The sequence below is a fragment of the Xiphophorus hellerii genome, chromosome 13 (assembly GCF_003331165.1).
Source record: "Xiphophorus hellerii strain 12219 chromosome 13, Xiphophorus_hellerii-4.1, whole genome shotgun sequence".
NCBI classification, from domain to species: Eukaryota; Metazoa; Chordata; class Actinopteri; order Cyprinodontiformes; family Poeciliidae; genus Xiphophorus; species Xiphophorus hellerii.
In genome coordinates this window covers 4294171-4310279 of record NC_045684.1, presented here as the reverse complement: position 1 = coordinate 4310279, position 16109 = coordinate 4294171, and the positions used below count along the sequence as shown (strand labels likewise).

The following is a 16109-nucleotide window of genomic DNA, read 5'->3' as shown; positions in this document are numbered from 1 at the left end:
ATGGGGATTTAGAATCTCAATATCTAAATCTAAAGTTGTTGTTTTTACAAATAGAAAGTTAAATATTATTACAAGTCTGAAATTATATGAGAATGTTATTGAAAGGATAGATCAAATAAAATATTTAGGATTCTGGTTTGATAAAAAACTTACATGGAAGACTCATGTTAATAAAATAGTTGAAAAAAGTAAAAAAATCTTAAATATAATGAGGTGTTTAAGAGGAAAAGAATGGGGAGCTGATAGGAAAGCTTTGAAAACAATTTACATTGGTCTAATCAGGTCAGTTTTTGATTATGGATGTATTTTATATAATTCAGCTTCAAATAGTTTACTTAAAACCATAGATAGAATACAATATCAAGCATTAAGGCTTTGTTGTGGAGCGATGAAAAGTACCCCAATTTCAGCTCTACAAGTTGAGATGGGTGAGATGCCGTTGGAGCTCAGAAGGAAACAATTAGCAATAACTTACTGGGCAAATATTAAAGGACATAAAGAAAGTTATCCTCCATATATTATGTTACAATCTTGTCAAGAAAAAGAAAAAAAGCAAATTAATAGTTTTGGATGGTTTATAAAAAATGAAATAAGAGATATAGGAATAAATCATAGTTTAATTAGTCCTGTGATTGTTCTTCCTGTTATCCCACCATGGATAATTGAGATAGCGGAAGTTGATTTAAGTTTACTGGAAAAAGGAAAACAATTAGAAAAGAAAGAGGTGGAAAATTATATTGGAAATGAATATGCGGAATATATACAAATATATACAGATGCCTCTAAAATGTCAAATAATAATATAGGAATAGCTTTTATAATTCCGGACTTAGATATTATGAGAAATAAAAGAATAACAGACAAATTGACAGTATACACAGGTGAACTAATGGCTATTTTAATGGCTCTAGAATGGGTTGAGGAAACAAGAGAGAGAGCGGTGGTAATCTGTTCAGATTCAAATAGTGCCTTAGTAAGTATTGCAGAACAAAATTCAGAATCAAGGCAAGATATTATAGCTGATATTAATCATTTAATGTTTAGGATTAAAAGTTATGGATCTCTGGTTAAATTAGTTTGGGTTCCTGCTCACATTGGAGTAATAGGGAATGAGCTGGCAGATAGTTTTGCTAAGAATGCAGCAAAAAAGTGTATTGTTGATTTAAATATTAAAATGAGTAAAAATGAGGTTAAAAATATTAGTAAAATGTATATTAAGGATAAATAGCAGGAACAGTGGGATAAAGGAAGCAATGCCAGATTTTATTATAGCATCCAAAGAAAAGTTGGAGAATTTAGGAAATGTAGCAGGAATAAAAAAGAAGAAGATATTATATCTAGATTAAGGTTTGGACATACAGGTTTAAACAGTACTCTTAAAATAATTAATAAACATGATACAGGTTTCTGTAGTTATTGTGGGAAATTAGAAACAATACAACATTGTTTTTTAGAATGTAGTAAGTATGTTCGAGAAAGGGAGGAATTAATTAGAAATTTAAATAGGAATAAAAATAAATTAGATATTAGAAGTTTGCTTCAAAGATCATCGGGGGACGTAGTTTTTAATAGTATTTTTAATTTTCTAAGGAGAACAGGTATTATGGGAAGATTATAGTGACTTTACATCTGATCCATACTCCAGTCTAGAAGGTGGCGGTAATGCACCTAAAAGTTGTTTGCCAACCGCCATAAAAAAAAAACAAGAAGAAGAAGAAGAAGAACGTGGCGAAGTTATTAATAAACGAGTGTTTTAGCAGATATTTAGGCTTTCAACTGGACAGTCTGTTAATAGATATCGACTCTACACTTCTGTTTGCAGCTACTGTGATAATTTCAGACCGGAATTCACTGTACAGTAGGTGGAAAGTCATATGTAATGCTCGCTAACGCATTAGCATTCATTAGCACAGTGAATGGACATTGAGTACTGTGAGCTAACAGAAGACTTCACTAAAGTTTCCGTCGTGGGAGCGTTCCAGAGTTGAGCTTAGTGCAGAGAGAAGAGCTTACACTGAGAGTTTTGTGTCTGCTTTGGATTTTCCTGCTGTTTCCTGAATCCTGTGGACCGAGGGACTGGTGAAGGAGCTGAAGACATCTTGCCAACTGGGACTAAGGACAGGTGAAATTCCTAGAAGGTTCAAGATTTTCCTTTGGAGTAAGGTACCAAATTCCACGCTTCGTCATCACATCAGGCCTGCAACGGGTTTTTTGGGGGGGGAATTATATTTTAGTTAATTATTGCCGGCTTAGGTGAACATTGAAGTGTGGGCCCACATTAATTAACATAGGTTTTGTGAAACCAAAAGACTGAAACATTTACCATTTCTGTGAATTTATTATTGTCTTCAATATATGTTCAAAATCTCATACAGGTGTGTGTTTGATTTCTTGTAGAATAGTATTTGGAGAATATTATTCTTGCTCAAAGCTATATTATTGGGTGAAAAGAATAGAAAAGTACTGGTGTATTATTACTCCAAATTGAAACTTTACAAAGGGTTAAACACAAGAGTGTTATTTGTAATTTAATGGGTTTAACGAACTCAGGGGCCCTTACCTACTTCAGACCGGTATGATTGGGCTACAGAAACATGGTCCCTAAATTTGATGTACACTAGGATTGTTTTTCTCTCATTTTTTATTTCTTTAAATGAATTAACTTAACATTTTACATCCGTTATGATGTAAAATACCCAGGGATGGCCTTGTATATATACATATATATATATTTTGTTTCATTACAAAACAAAAGATATAAATGACAGCTTGAAAATACCAGAACCAAATTGTGAATTCAAATTTATGAAAAAGGATGCATTAAATTAATTAGATATTATGGACTTGATTTATGCAGCATTTTATCAGTATGTACAGTTCTTTGCAAAAATATTCATCTCCATTGCTTTACAAAGAATAAAACAAGTTGATTTATGTTTCAAAGAACAAATTCGGAAACATAAATGTGTCATTTGAAAAGGCTTTAAGAAAATGCCTTTACAATCACAAACGTTTTTGTTAGGATTTTTTGACGTATAGAAACACAAAATAGAGTAGTCGTAAAGTGAAAGGGATATGATTTTCGAAATTATTTACAGATAAAAATGTGAAATGTGTGGAAAGCATATAAATTTAGTCCCCAAACTATAGAAACAAATTCTACTACAACCAGCTGTATTCAGAAACTCCCTATTTAGTAATGGAATTGCACCATTGTGTACTTTAATCTCAGTACAAAAACTATTTTCTGTATGCCTTCAAGGTGGCCTGGTTCTCCCTCAGGGGAGTCCCACCAAGTGCCTTAAGAGAGCTGTGGGGGGTCCTTAGCCACAGTTGACATTGTGCAGGCAGGGCATGCAGAGGCCCATTAGGCCTACAGGGGGAGCCACCTCCTTTGGTGTGGCATGGGATGGTCTACGGCTCCCAGGGGTGTGTCAGACATGCTGTTGGCTGCAGGAGCTAAGCTGGGTTGTGGTGGGCATCTCTTCTTCTTTAATCTCCCTGGGGCCAACTCACCTGGCAGGTTGATAAAGTGCCCTCCCTCTCCTCATTCTTCTGTGTAGAAGCATGTTGGGGGTTCTCACCTGCTTAATACTGGGCTGTCTTGATCTGGGGATTTATGCAGGAACTTGCCTGCCATGGGCACTGGGGTTGGCCTGAGAGATGTCCGCATGGGTTGGGGGACCTGTGCTTCAGTGACCACCTACCCCTATGTGGAACATATAGCTGCTCTGTGGTGGTGCGTTGTGTCTTTCTGCCTGGAGTGGTTGTCACTTTCCAAAGTCATGTCCACTTCTTTGCTGCTCCTTGGTGCTATGAGTTGCATGCTTTATACTGTTGTCACTGCTTTACCACTTGTGTACCTCAAAACAAACTCAGCACAATCACACATAATTCCCCCACACACGAATGCACAAGCAACCAAACACATAAATATAAAACGGTTAGACATCCTACAAACGCACTACTACAATGGCAATGTGGCTTTCTACTTTTATGTTGATTCCAGTCTTGATTTAATAAAGTCAGTCAGACAATCAATATCCCATTATGGAATATTGGCACATGTAGGCAACCTGCCAAATGGTATGCCTGAAATGCCAATATAGGACACATGAAAAAACCAAGAAGGACATCAGGAGAGATAACAACCAAAAAAATTAGCTACATGTGGTAGCAAATTGACATCACATCACCTTGGACATACACATGTAAAAAGATGACTGTGATAGCATCATGCTATAGACAAGCATTTCTTTGGAAAGGTTGATTGGAAAATGTGTGGACCTGAAAACAGGTCAATACTGACAACACTGAAAAAAAATTAATTAAACAGGCGACTAAAGTATCAACCCTGGAGTGGAATTTTACCTTCCAGTAGAACATAGACCCGTAGGTACAACATAATGTTTCTTTGTTGGGTTGGAATTTAACATGATGAATGTGAATCTCTTTTACCATCACTTCTCCAGAACAAAGTTTTAAGAAAGGGATATTTATATGCTATAAAGAGAAATCCTTTCTGTCACAACAAAGTTGTCAGAAACCCAGAGAGACTTCCAATTTGGCATCTATGACAAAAAAACAAAAATAAAAACAAAAACAAAGCAAAAAAGACAGAGATAAAAGACTTGGCATCAACTTTGGGTCAACGATGCACAGGATAAAGCAACTGCTGAGCACTACACAACTACACGTCCCATGGTTCCAGGCGGGGATCCACAGATGGCGTTCCTAGGTTTGTTTTGCTAGCATTTGGGGTGAGGTGGGCGGGGGTGTTTTTCCGTGGAGGAGGCAATATGTCCCTCTATCAGCTCAGAGTTGCTTGTGCCAGTTGGCAGGAGAAGAGGTGATATTTAAAGATTAGAGAATGGGAAACAATATGAAGAGGGCAAAAGGAGTCACAGAGGACAGGAATGATGGCAAGAAAAGGAAATAAAATAATAGAGAAAAGAGGAATGGAATAGGGTAACTTTGAACTCAAAAGTAATTGGGTAAAAATGAAGAAAGAAAAAAAATAAAAGACTGAAGGACCAGCCAGAGGAATTATGGAGACCAATTAAGAAGGAGAAATGAAATCAACAATGAGGAAATTAAATTAGGAAGGAATTAAAAAAAGAGAGGTAGAAACATGATAAAAAATTTTAGTGAGAAGGGGAAATGTAAATATGAAAAGCATATTTGCCCTCATGCTGCCAGAAAGAACAAATCTCTTAAAAAAAGCTCAAATTTTCTCCAAGACATTTCTGCAATATTTTACTTCTGCACTTTTCACACTTTCAGAGACATAGAAGCTGCTTAGTTCTCATAGCAGTACTTAAGACAAGGAAAGCTTTGAGAAACAAACACTCATCCTATAGAACGACTGCCTGGCTGATAACAATAATGAGCTTATGTTGCTGAATAAAGGACATGCACACATAAACACTGAGGAGGTTGGACCTGTGAAAGGCATGGAAATGTGCTGTGGAAAGGTGTCGACAAAGGAGGAAGAATAAAATGACACACACTGGCCCAAAGACGGAGGAAAGACCCTGTAACACACACAGTACGTCACACACATACATGATGGGTTCTTCATCTATGTAACAAACATGTGAAGTACATAAAAAAATATATTTCTATATTTTTTAAGACAACGAATTAAGCAATATTCTCCCTTATTATCCTTATCAAATAAATAAAAATAATGTTTAATACACAAATGTGAAAATATTTGTTTAAAATTTGACTTTTTCAGCTGCTTTTTCCTCAAGATTTTTCAATCCTCTTTCAATTATCTGCACAACACTGATTAAACCTATACGATGCCTGCGTAGAAAACTAAAGGTGCTTTGCATAGCTTTTGATAGACAAACTATATTTGTGGATGATCTAACATTAAAAAGCACAATCTTTAACCAATAAGTGTATTTTTCTTAAACATTTTTTCTCATGGCATCAATGGTTAAACATCCACATCATTGAATATGTAGATATGCATAATGTTGTATAGATAATATTACCTCATCTTTGTTTGATAAAGCATTTCTGAATTTGATTCTAGTATTTCATAATTATTAGGTACAGTTAACCTAAAAAAAGTAATATCAGCAAGCTTATACAACTGATGGACCAACCCTCTTTTTCATGCGTGAAATAAATTAATTTAATCAGGATTAACAAACAAATGTTAGTATAGTCCACTGAGCATTACATAACGTGTTAGGCTTTGGTGAATTCACAAAGCATTATATAGTCAGACAATGCAAATGAGCACCATGCAAAATACTGCTTAGGGTTTATTGGTCCTTTTGTTTTCATTTGTTCTGATCTTGTAAGAATTATAGTCACATAACTATAATTCAGCCAACATCTGTTATCCTCACTTTTGTTAAAAATAAATCAATTTCATATGGAACGATGTTGGAGCTCAAAGTCCATCTAGTTCTAACATATATTCTCTTATCAGTTATAGGTGCAAACAACCATATTTTAAAATTGCAGGAATTTATGTTATAATTTTCACTCTGACTTATTTGTATCCAATGCTACTCATGGGTTAAGTTATTCAACATTGTTACGCAACTTCATTTTATAATATATATATTTCCCCATCAGTTGATATGATGCAAGCTTAAGAACGTCAAACACGGAAAAAAAGAAGGCAGATAAAACTCCAATTAAGAGCTTATGTTGAACAACAAAGACACATGGCAATCCTGACCCTGCAGCATAGTTTCATAATTAGCATAGGAAAATTGGCAGTGAATAATCAAGGAAACTAAATCATGGGAGTCGTGATTAGTAAGTGAGAACAGGTGAGCTGATTAAAAATATGGAACAGGTGCTAAAATGTGGAGGCTAGAAAATAGACAAGCAGTGATATCTGGAAACTGGAAAGAATTTAAATTCTAAATGTACATAAATAGATAAAAAACGATACTAACACAGAAGCATGAAACCAATTCAAAAGCTAAACAATTAAAAGCCTCAGAGTCTGAAGGTGACTCCTTCGGTTACTTTGGACAAAAAATATTTAAATCATATTTAAACTATAACATGCATTTTCAGATATTAAAATGAATCCAACTTAAAAGATTAAAATACTTCTTAGCTTAGCGAGGGATGATGCTGTCCTTTGTGACTGTTTAAACATTTATTAGGACACCCTTGATGCTTAATTTTTACCTGAGCTTAGTATAGAACAGATTGTCATACAACAACAGAGGTGATGTGTTCTTGTATCTCTGTTGGATCTGAAAAGCTTCACAGCTCATTGAGTTCCTGTAGTGAAACTGACCCTGCCAATGTGAATGACTCACATCATCAGTCAGCTGTTTAAACAACTCAAGTTAGTGACTGATTCATTCCCCCTCACCTCAGAGGGCAGTTGATAGTGATGTTACCTCACGCCTCATACAAGCATTTAACAGACCTGAAAACATCTTTTTAATGAAACAGGCAGATGTTTATTAAATCTGCCCTTTGGTGTCCAGGGCATCTGGCAGCATCAAATCATTAAATCAGGAGCTTCTAATGCCTACTTAAGAGAAGCACAATAACATGTCTCTGTGCATGTAGTTCATACATTCCTAGTATGAGGATCTAATATTTGGCTTAGATGGTTTTAATATTTTGGTTGTTATAAAAACTGGATTGAAGGCCTGGTTTTACTATATCATTTTGTGAGACTTAATGATAGCTGATGTGAAGTAACTTTGTAGAATAAGATTATTTTCTACTAAATTCTGAGTAAATTAATTATCCCCTATATTTTTGGTATTTCCTGCTCTTCATTTTTTTCCAGCATAAAGCAAACCTCTGGCTTTGACCCCATTGGATACTGCTCCTCCTATGCAGCCCATGTATGTTAGTGGGTTAGTATTTTCTTTTCTCTAGTGCATTAGTGTGATATATATTGTGTGTCCAATCTCTGTATTCAACTGAAGTAAGAAACTTTTGTAAATTTAAAAAGCAAAAAGGCAAAAGTTCTGAAGTATGTATGATTCGATGACATCTAGTGGTGAAGCCAGCAAAAATATGATTTTGCACCAATCAAACAAGTTGTGTTAAATGAAGAATGCAAGGAGAATCATGTGTTAATGGATGGTAAAAGAGTTGGATTGCTTGTGGATGATGATCTTAACTGGAAGCAAGACACCTAAATACATTTTCCTTTGGTTTTCTTTAACAGTAGGTCAGTTCTGCCCTTTAGCAAACCTTTCTTACTTGCAAATACTTGCAATACTTTTTACTTGCATCCTGGTTGTTGGTAAAAGGAGGATCTCAATAGGGAATGGTGATATCGTCTATCGGGAGTTTTTTGTGATATTATTCATAGTGACAATAAAACATGTTAAAAAACTATAAACATGCACACTTTTTGAAAATAAATTGTCACTGCATAATGTCATAATCTGACAAACATAAGTACAGCTCTAAAAACCAAACTCGTCTAATATCAAAAAGGCAACTTTCCTTACATGCAGTAGACTGTGCTCCTCTTTCCATGACTCCCATTGGACTTTTGTGTCTCACTTCCAGATGGTAATCATAGTTCCTTCATGGAAACATTTTTTCTATAATAAGAGATACCTAGAAATTACTTCTAATCCAGCTGTCTGACCTATGACTGAACTCCTGCAGTGTGGACACAAACAATGAAGCATCCTGCAATAGCTGTGAGTTATGAAACTGCTTGCAGCTCAAAACATTTGACTGCCAGAGTGTATCCAAGGTAATTTGCAAAATTTCCATGTGCACAGTACAATAGCCTGACATGAAAACATTGAGACAGAAACCTTCTTTATCAAATCTTTGAGGGGATTCCTCTGTTGTATTTACACGTTTGTTTCAAATCTCAGATCCAATTATTTGTCCTCTTAATCACTGCTTGGCTATTACAAAAAAAAAATTAAAAAAAGGAAGTGAACATTTTCAACTCTCCAATTCCTCCAATGTAAAACAAAGAAACCCAGGATTACTGCAATTTGATTCAACTGCAGAAAGGATTCCCCAAGAAGAACCCAAGAGTTATTCATCATGTTTACTGAGCTCCTGATTTTCCCTAAAATTCAGCTTTTTACCTCTCAGATGTGTGGCACAATCACATCATCCTCAAACACTTTACCTCATCCCTCCTCCTTCTCACCTCCCTCTGTCTTCTCTCCTCAACGCACAACTGGGAGCAAAGCAGCTTTACTCTGCTGTTCTCCAGACTCTGTTGAGACTGTACAACATAATGCTAAAGCGAGTTGCTTCCAGATGCACTGCATTAATCTCAGCGCAGCACATTCTTCCACTAACGGGCGAGGGACCGCCGGTCGTCAGCAAGGCAGCGCACATCTGTCCTCAACCCAGAAACACTCTTCTCTCATGCAAACGCGCTGCATTATGAGAGGAAGGTTTTCACAAGAAATGTATGCAAACACACAGTTCCATGCATGAGCATCATTTCTCCCTGAAGGTGAAGAAGTCTTAACAAGCCAGAGCTGCCGATAGGGATAGCTTTGGAAACCAAAAAGTGTGTGTGTGATTTTAAAACAAACATATATCTGCAATTAAGAGCTGACCGGAAGTAGAGGATAGTAAGATAATGAATACTCACCCTGCAGAGCAAAGAACTGAACAGTGCAGCTGAGATGATGTGCTTGCTGAGAAGCCAAACACCAAATTTGCAGTTTCTTCCCCTCCTATCTCTCCCTTACCCTACAGTATCTGCTGCTCTCGCCACACACCCACTCTGCCTCTGACTCGTGTTTCCCCAAATCTCCCCTCTTTCTCCTCTCTTTTGCTCCTCCTCTCTCACTCCTCTTCCTTCTCCTTTACTTCGCTGCTCTTTCAGCACTGCGGAGAATCGCTTGGATTGGCTTCACTAGTTTGGTTACAGGGAGGTGGGACTGGTGTGTTTCTTTGTGTGTGTTTGGCTGTGTATGTGTGAAGTAAAGGGGTGGGATGGTGGCGGTGGGGTTGCAGCGATGTAGGCTAGAGGGAGAAGGAGGTTCACGAGTACACGCACTGAAAAAGCAGCGTGGCACAAGAGAGCGGTGCCTGGAATTGAGGACACATCATGCACTCTGACAGCGTGACGGATTCAGACATGCAGCGGCTATTAACATTGTTTAACTCATTAATGAACACACCAACATTTCTCCCTAATATGACTGGGAAAAGATCAAATAACAGGAAAATGTTTGGAAGGGGACTTAATTCAAGTTGAATTAAAAAGCGAAATGGGGTAACATGGCATATGTCTTGTCCCACTGTAGAACATGGTGATGGCAGTATTCTGCTGAGGGGATGCTTATCTTCATCAATTTAGATGTAGAAAAACCCTAAAAGAAACCTGTCACAAGTTGCCAAGCTAGCGGTACAATGCAATCCTTTAGATCAAACTCTGTATATGTCTTAGGATGGCCCAGTCAAAGTCCAGGGGTATCCATGTGATTCATGTCAAGACTTGAATCACCTGATGTTTAACGTTATGTTTCTGTTTTTATCATTTGACTCTGACATACATAATGTGGGCAATATTATACAAGGGTTTTTTAACAGCAAGTTATTTATTCATATTTCTGTTTATGAATTGTTTATGACAATATACTATCCAATACAGGTTATAGACATTGTCATCATATCAATTTATTAAGGCAGTACAGTATGTGCTTGCACCAAAATAACAATACAGATATTTGTAGATGACTTCTAGATAAAATTTATGCACATTGACCTGTTCTAGTTTGTGTATTTACATTGGGGGAAATCATTATTTGATAACAATGATTTTTTTTAAGCTTACTCGGTTATACAAATCTTCTTTCAGTTCTATGGTAGGTCTCATATTAAAATAAAACTAACATCTGAAAATGTGAGAAACACTTTGTTTAATGGTAAAAATGAATTTGCATGTCATTTAGTGGATAAACCTCTGTTGGCAAGCACAGCTGTGTGACATTTTCTCATGCTGCATTCCAATTACCTCGGAAGTCAGAATTCGGAACTTTGAAGAAGTCAGAACTGAGGGTGATCGGAGTTGCTCCCAGTGGGAAATCTGGTGGCATTTGAGTTGATTTTTCCAATTGGGAATTCGGAATTCCTGAATTCTGATTAAAAATGTAGCACACAGTTACAATAGGTCACCAGTTTGCACACTTGTGAGAGATTTTGGACCACAATTATTTATAGAACCTCTTTAAATTCTTAGTGTATCTTTGCTGTTATTTTCCAACTCAAAGTGTTATCTTCTCTAACAAATCTCCTACAGAACTGAAATTGGGAAACAAGTTAGGCCACTCCATGACATGAGCGGGATTCTTCTTTAGCCACTAGCTAAATAAGGCACAAGTTATGTTTTCGAAGCTTCTGTCATACTGGAAGATCCTTTTACAACTTGTCAACATTTAAAGGTGTATGACCCTTTTCCTTGTCCCCTCAGTGTAGTGAAATTCTCTTTATGGCCCATAAAGAGAACACAGCTCCAAATGATAATATTTTCAATATTTAGTGTCAAAACACTTTTCATGAGATTTAATAATGTGTCATGAATGTCTTTATGAGCTTTTCAGGACTTTCTTGGTGGATGTACAGTAAATTAAAGACATAGATTTTTAAGGATTCTTGAAGAAATGTTAGCTACCAATTGAAGTTTATGTAACTTCAGCAGATGTTCAAGCAAACAGTGCAGCTGACAAGTTTATCTTAGAGCTCTTTGTGCATTTCTCCCAGTACCGTTGCATGTGACGTGTGTGTTTATCTGTGCTTGTTCTGCTTGCATAGACTCCGTCATGGTTGAGTGGCCCCATCAGCTCCTGGCGACCCACAGACTGATACAGTGGGCTGTGACTCATTTTGTGCACGGATTCCTGTTTGTATTTTATTTGTGAGGACCATAAAGAAATTGCTCCAGCTAGCTAACACAGGTAAAGTAAGACAATGACATGCATCGTTTAAAAAGACGCAGCTTTTTTGTCTGACTATCTGACATTAAAGGATAACTTTATCTTATTTTAGGTTAACTAGGATTAACACCTTTATTTATTTATGTTAAAAATCATACCAAATAAAATAGATCATTATTCCAAGATTTTTTTGTTACTTACTTCAAAGTGTACAAGGCCTTGTACAATTAAGGCTTGGAAGCTTCTGACATGTTAATTCACAATACTTGAGACATACCTGTGAATTTCTTTTAAGAGCAAACCTTAAAAATATTTCACTCCCATCATGGAAAAATTTTAAGCAATCAGCCAATGTCTCTGGAAAAGCATTGTGGCCGCCCACAATTCTGGTTCATTATTGGTTGCAAGGTTTTTTTTTAATGTAATTTTGCACAGGTACTGTATAAGCACCAGGGAAATGTGATGACTGGTTTATCACACTCAAGAGATGAAAAAAAGTCCACATAACACAAAATACAAAAACAGAAACATTTGTGAAGATGTTGGGTAAAACTTTTATCGACGTCAGCGAGTCTTTTGCTGACCTGGGCTGAATATAACAAAGAAGCCGTTAATCCTAAACCTCCTAATACTTTTGGAATTGTCTCAACAGCATCTTAATTTTTTTGGAGACGTATCCTGATCATACATATAGTTCTGATGAAACTAAAGTGAAAGTGTCTGACAAAAGAAGGGGGTTGAGGGTGTAGATATCTTTCAGAAAATGCAGAGGCAGCAGCATCATGTGGTGTTGGTATTTGCTGCAGAATGGCAAGAGGACTTCAGCAAATAGATGGTATCACAGGAAAAGAAAATGATAGTCATGATTCATGGGTCAAGTTATGTTCAAGCTGTGTTGTGCCACCATTATTCAGTTTACCTGTGCCTTACCTGATTGGCTACCTGCTTCACCTGAGTCTCACTCTACTTAAGCGCCTCTCAGTCTCTGTCTCTTCACCAGATTATCGACCGCCCCATGCCACTGGTGATTCAACATACCCTTCCAAAGCTTCCAGCGTTTGACAGACTCTCCTTATGCTCACATATTTCTCCTCTCCGCCAAGCCCTTGATGGATTTCTCCTGCTCTTCCAATAACTGGACCACGACTCACACTCTGCATCACGACCTCCGAGTCTCGCCTTCGCCTATTTGACAAGTACCACTCTGTCTGTCTTCTTGTCTTCCTGCGTTTGTCCTCTGCCTGATTATTAAGATGCTGGATCTGTATGTAGTGCCCTTTTTAGTTTATTAAAACAAAGTGTAACTTTGACTTAAAATATGCAATGTTTATGATTTTACACACTGCAAGAAAAGAGGGATTTTCGACAGCTATTGACACTTAGTGCTGCCGTGCGCTTAGAGGTTGAGGGCTATTGGCAATGTGATTTTGTTATTTATTTATAATTCACAAAAATGTTTTCCAGCTGCGCCAAGGACCTACTGCCAGTCATCCAGATGTTGGTCAAGAAAGAGGCATGTAAGATTTATTACTAATCTAGGGATGTCACAATTCCTTGAATGATTCAAGTACTGTGATTTATTAAAATTTATTGAGGCAAATTATCTGCCTCAAAGCTCCATTGAATTATGATTTTACTATTTATTGCACTATGTTTCAGATAGGTGATTATTTATTTTGCATAATGTTCTCAATTCCATCTATGAGTTGACGACAAATGCTAAGATTAGCAGCATAACCTCCAATTTTCAAGTTCGGTCCTTGAAGATTTCATTGCTTGATGTCTGGGTTTTTATTGTTTTTCGGGTTGCCAAATGCAAATTCTTATGTGTCTGGTGCGATGCCTGGAATACAACAGCCTTTCTTCTGCTGGAGCTGCTGCCTTGTGGCTGGTTCAGACAGAACTCAGTGGGCTGTGGGTTAGTGTAGCTAGACAAACTAGAAATAAATTTCCTATCATTCTTGTCACAATAAACAGGTGGTGTTGCTCATCATGGCAGTACATATGTTTTTCTGTGTGTGACGAAGGAACCACATCCTGTCGCTGACTTGGACACAAAAGCTGTAGATGGCTGGACAAAGTGAGAGTCTATCTATTAAAGTGACTGAAGATGAATACATAAACTAAAACAGGAGTATAGACATTTTATAGACAGGTATCTTTGTGGACCTACTGCTTTATTATTAAATGGAATATAATTTCAGATTTTTGTATAATTTTTTTCCAGGTTGATGTAAAAAGTGAGCAATTATTGTTACTGGTTAGTAACAAGTACAGAAAAGTAAAGGGATGCACAAATTAGAAAATTTGGGCCGATATTGATATATAGTATTAATACTGCTGTATTAACCAATATTTTGTCAATTTAATAAAGCAAGACACTTATAAAAAAAAATCCATAGTCCTGTTTTTAATTTATATTGTCATATTCAGTTAACGTAACAGATCAACTCTCACTTTGCACTTTTCAGGATGGACTGTGGTGAGGTAGAGACCCCAAGTTCCCCCAGCCAAGGGCTCAGTGACCTCAGGTCTACACTACAGGAGAGACATTGGACTTTTCCTGAAAGCAGCACAATGTTGGATAATGTTTGGACAAAAAAACACTGCCAAATGGTCCAGAAGTGAACAAGCATTTATGTCTTATTTTGTGTGGAAACTTTGAAAAATAAAATGAAATAAAGAAAAAAAAAGTTATGTGTTCCTCATATATGAACATGTTGCATAAAAGCAATGTCATATGATTATATTTTAATGCAGCATGTAATTTTATATAGAATTTTTTAAATACATCATTCAAACTATTAATTATTGGGGCGGGGTTTATTTATAAAGACGTGTGTTGTCCAATGGGACACATCAACCAACCACTCACATGTCAGTGATGAATTGTGATGTCATTGTTTTTCATCCAATGACTGAGAATCCCCGTTGGTCTGCTGAAGTGGCTTTGCATATGCTAGGCTATTCGTATGCTAAGTAGAGTCGTTAACACCTCTCGCCAGCATTCGCTGTCCTGCTCACTGTCGGTTCCTGTCGGTAGCTGTCGCTCACGAGCCGCGCTCGCGTCAGTGTACAGAGTCAAAAACGCCACTTTTCGTGCAGTGACTGTGCCACTTAAACAAAACACCAAAATACAGAAGTAGGATTCTTGTGACAACATCAAACCAGTTTGACATGAACTGCAGATGAGAAGAGATATGTATCATCTAAAGAGTTTGAATTTGTTTGTGTTTGCAGCTGTTTGTCATCCCGCATTCAAATGTAACAACCCAGCAGCAATCTGGCAAATGTTGTGTGTTCTCTGTGGGATTCAAGCTCACCGGTAATCCCATCCTACATACATGTCAAAGTTTGCCTTTGGCCTACATCTTTATCCATTCAAATCAATCAGTGTAATGAAAAGTACAGCTGTAAAATGGGTCACAACCACCTTAGGTGGGCTTTCGCTGTATCTCTCATCTCTTCAGGTTAAGTCAGCTTCACTAAGTACCATTGCAGGGAAAATCTGTAAACCTTTCCTCAGAAACTGTTAAGATGTTAGGGAACATTCCATACAAATTATTTTAGGCATTAAAACTGAATGTTGTTATAGTTGTTTGCACATTATAACAGAGTAAAAGTTTTTAATAATATAGTGTTGTATATATCTGTGCCACACATCCTTGGCCAATCACCATTAAATATATTTGATAACAGATGGCTAAGACTGTTCAGGCTGGGGTAGACTGGGAAATCATTAATATTAGAATATAGACAACTTTTCAAATGAAATTTAAAGCCAAGAATTAGGAACCCTCCTGCCATTTATGGTGTAATGTGTGACTCATAATCACAAACATAGTAATAGCGAGGGAGCACATGGCCTAGTTAATGGGTTATTCCCGAGTCAGGCCAACTGGTCCTGAGTCAAAATGCCTTCTGATGCTGCAGAGATCAGGGGACACAAAACATCTGCAAGTGCAGCCATCGTTCTTTCATTTGCTTTTGTTTCTTGCCATCTGCTTAAAATCCAAAGCAGCAAATGTAAAACTTAAAGTCGTTGTGACTTTTATGTATTAAGCAAATGGAATTTGTGTTAACTAAAAGACAATACCCATTAGTGGTGAATTATTTCCAAGAGACTTTCTTAATTATACTTTAAGGCAATTTGATTGTTATTTATAACTGTTTGAAATCAAATAAAATTTTACTTGTATAACACATTTCAGAAGCAAGGCATTTCAAAGT

At 36.8% G+C, this 16109-nt stretch overlaps 1 protein-coding gene and 1 long non-coding RNA gene across 5 annotated transcripts in view; one reads left to right on the top strand and one right to left on the bottom strand.

The window, feature by feature from the left end:
- Positions 1 to 9886, bottom strand: part of LOC116730816 (voltage-dependent calcium channel gamma-7 subunit-like) — a 29908-nt gene extending 20022 nt beyond the window's left edge. Inside the window, exon 1 of the mRNA XM_032580315.1 lies at positions 9590 to 9886. The gene's annotated coding sequence lies outside the window, so the exon portion shown is untranslated. The remainder of the gene's footprint in view (positions 1 to 9589) is intronic.
- On the top strand, positions 1725 to 14562 carry LOC116730817 (uncharacterized). Of its 4 annotated transcripts, XR_004341419.1 has the most exons (6): positions 1725 to 2163; positions 11758 to 11900; positions 12880 to 13075; positions 13344 to 13396; positions 13857 to 13959; positions 14351 to 14562. It is a non-coding gene; the product is annotated as an uncharacterized LOC116730817 (long non-coding RNA). The 4 variants fall into 4 exon arrangements; XR_004341417.1 differs by having other exon boundaries at positions 1725 to 2122; positions 12880 to 13396; XR_004341416.1 differs by having other exon boundaries at positions 12880 to 13396.
- The last annotated feature ends 1547 nt before the right edge of the window (positions 14563 to 16109 follow it).